The following is a 3268-nucleotide window of genomic DNA, read 5'->3' as shown; positions in this document are numbered from 1 at the left end:
AAAGAAAGAAAGAAAGAAAGAAAGAAAGAAAGAAAGAAAGAAAGAAAGAAAGAAAGAAAGAAAGATCCCTTGTTGAATCTGAAGAGTTGTCATGATTAGCACAGTGTTAGCTAAATGTGATAGCTTTGGAATAAGGTCAGGTGAAGTTCATAGAGCTTTATCATGACCCAATCTTGTTGTGTAAAAAGTTTTGTTCTGAAATAAAAACTTTTCTACATTAATACTTCACAAAAAGTCTCAGAACAATGAAAAAAGACAAACTAGATCCAACAACCCCACTTTTTTACGTAGCATTTGCAAGAAATTGATTAAAAAAACATGCCATTTATATGAAAACCAATTATAAAACGCCTTGAAACAGCTGCTGAACCTCTTTATCTTCTTGTAAGTGTTTTTGGCATTTTAGAAACTGGTAACATTCATTTTGAAATGATTTAAACTGAAACCAAACTTGTAGCCATTAAGTGTTTTAGAGCCTTTAAATCTCAATGTTTTTATTTTAAGTCTTTATTGGGACACAGCTACAGTTTGCACTTCAAGCCATGTGACTAGTGTTCATTCCAAAAGAAGACTCGTTTGTTTATGAGCTAAAATATCCCACTTTGCCATGACGGAAACAGGTTTTCAGATAAAAACACAAAACAAAACAATGAACGGCATCAGATGATAAAACTCTGTTATTACAAAACTTAATATTCAAAAACATAAACCATCTGTGTCATGTTTTACACTTTATTGCATCCCTTTTTATAATTTTACCTCCAAGAGCATCTGGTGCATCTCCCTTTCTTCCAGGACTCTCTCTGACCACAGCACGGAGGGTGGCCAAACCTGGTAAGTATTGACAGACAGCTCCAGTGACACGAAGAAAGCCAGTCAATGCCCAAACGGACGGGGCATGGGTCAATGACAAAAGGTAGGCTGCCTGGAAAGAGAGCGCTTAGAAAGCAGCAAGAAAGACATGTTAAAAAAAGGAGGGGGGGGGGTGATAAATGAGGAGGCGCAAGAGATACCTGGCAAGATAAAATAACTGAGAAAACAGGCATAAAAGGTGAAAGAAAAAGACACAGAAGAGACAAAGGGAAGACAGGAGAAAGTTATAAAATAGTGGGTTACATTTTAAAAAATACAAAGAAAAACATTGAAAATGGCAAATATGTAAACATAAAAGGATTTCTTGAGTTAAACAAATAAAAACAGTGGCTGAAAAAGCTGTGAATAGGCTATATAGATGGCTAAATCAAATATAATACTGGAAATTTAAGAATATAACAAGAATTTAAATCAAAAACAAAAACAAAAGCCAGACTGACAGAAAGTTTTCTGGAAGATAAAAGAGAGGATGTGAGCGATAGACTAGGATYACCAGACCTTTACCAGCACACACAGAAACACACACGGTGTGTATTGACACACAGAGGGGGTGTCAGTATGTATTGAACTGTGGGCAGTAAGTGAGCCCTCCTCTCCCACCCTCCATTCCCTCCTCCATCTCGCCTTCTCTATCGGATATCAGTCCCTTCTCCTCTAATCATTTCCTTCCTTTTGGCCTTCTCTTCTTTCTAATGCAATTATCCCTCATTCGTCCTTTCCTTTCCCTCCCTTCCTACCTCCTCCAGCCTCCTCTCCCTCCTTGCGATGCCCTCTTTTTTTTGTTATTTTATTGCAGAATAGTTTTATTTCTTTTTTCCTCCCTTATTCTTTTCCTTCTTCATCTCTCCAGTWGCGTTCCGGCTAACAACGCCGCATCTGCAATTGTCACTTGTGCTTATCGTTCCTCCATGTTTGCTCTTACCTGGCTCCTCTTCCTTTTTGTTTTGATCTTTAGCGATCAGCCGCCCGTATCCTTCGGGTGTGACAACAAGATTCTCATTAATCAATATCACTCTCCAAATGTGATAACATTCTTCTCAGAGCCGCCGCAATATGGCTAGGAGAAACATGCGTTATACTCGTGAGCAAATGCATGAGTTAGAAAAATAACCACCAATTTATCATCAAAGTTTCGCAAACAAACATAAAAAAGAGGGGGGGGTGTTGTTTTATGTTACCTTGACTGTGTTCCTCTAAGATTCAGGCTGCATTACCTCCTTAGAGACAACGAAACCATTTAGCAGTTTCGTTGAAACTTTTTTTTCACACAGATGTTTTGTTGTACATTGGTTTCTGTTAGTTATATGTTCATGTCACAGATCAAAGCGTTGATTGCCAGATCTGTTTTTTTTAGCTGAGGACTGCTGTTAATTGGCACTGTACATGCAGTGACTGCTGTGATGTTGTTTGTGATTATAATTAAGTTATTTAAAGATTTTAGTTTTGTTGTTTTTCTTTTTTTTTCACAACTGGTTCCATATTTATTAATGCTATGATTTGGAAAGTCAGAAMGAAGAATGTTGGAACACATCTGTGGTGTTTGCATTTCAAGCTTTGGAAAACTATTTTACCCATGTCAGATGAGTTATGTGTGTATTTTGCAGAATCATTAAACAACAACACAAAAGATACTGTTGAAGTAGAAATTTTTTTTGTACTATGTATGAGCATTACGAAATCTTCATTTAAACCATATTTTCCATTCACTGTTCATTTTCTTAAAGTTTCTTTGTCATTTGGGAAGATTGTGTTTTTGCAGGACTGCAAATAGAGAGCTCTGATTTTAAAATAAGCCAAGCAAATACTAATAATATAAAGGCTTTAATGATAATCTGTTATCACATGAACCACTGGATGGATTTCAACTAAAGTTGTAGGAAATAATCCCTGGATGTACAGTGATCGAACACCTGTTGTGTGCTCAGATGGACCRGCCTTAGCTGCTACGACGAGCATTTATGTTGCAAGAGTTTCCCAACAAAACGTTCTCTCCTCCTGCTGAGTTATTCTGCTCTGTGACACTTCATTTCTTGGTGTTAGGTGCATAAAATAACAAGACGGATCAGGATTAAAGCAGGGGAGTGTGTGTGTGTGTGTGTAGGCGGTGGTGACGGGGGTGGGGTGGGGGGTTGTTTCTCAGTCAGGGTTGTTTCTCAGCCAGCTCACTGGTAGACAACCACCTTTCCTCGCAAATTTGTGAGCCTGGCTTCCTGCATGCCCCGCGCCCGGCGCTCTGCCGGAAACAGATGGTTCCCGGAATGTCCTCGAGCAGACTTCTGAGGAGCTGCGAGGAGCCCGAAAGGCACGTGAAGGAGGAGGGTAGAGGAGGTGAGGAGTAAGGAGGGAGGGAGTGTGTGTGTGTGTGTGTGTGTGTGTGTGTGTGTGTGTGTGTGTG

Source organism: Austrofundulus limnaeus, unplaced genomic scaffold (genome assembly GCF_001266775.1).
Source record: "Austrofundulus limnaeus strain Quisiro unplaced genomic scaffold, Austrofundulus_limnaeus-1.0 Scaffold165, whole genome shotgun sequence".
NCBI lineage: Eukaryota > Metazoa > Chordata > Actinopteri > Cyprinodontiformes > Rivulidae > Austrofundulus > Austrofundulus limnaeus.
Note: the sequence above shows the minus strand (reverse complement) of the source record.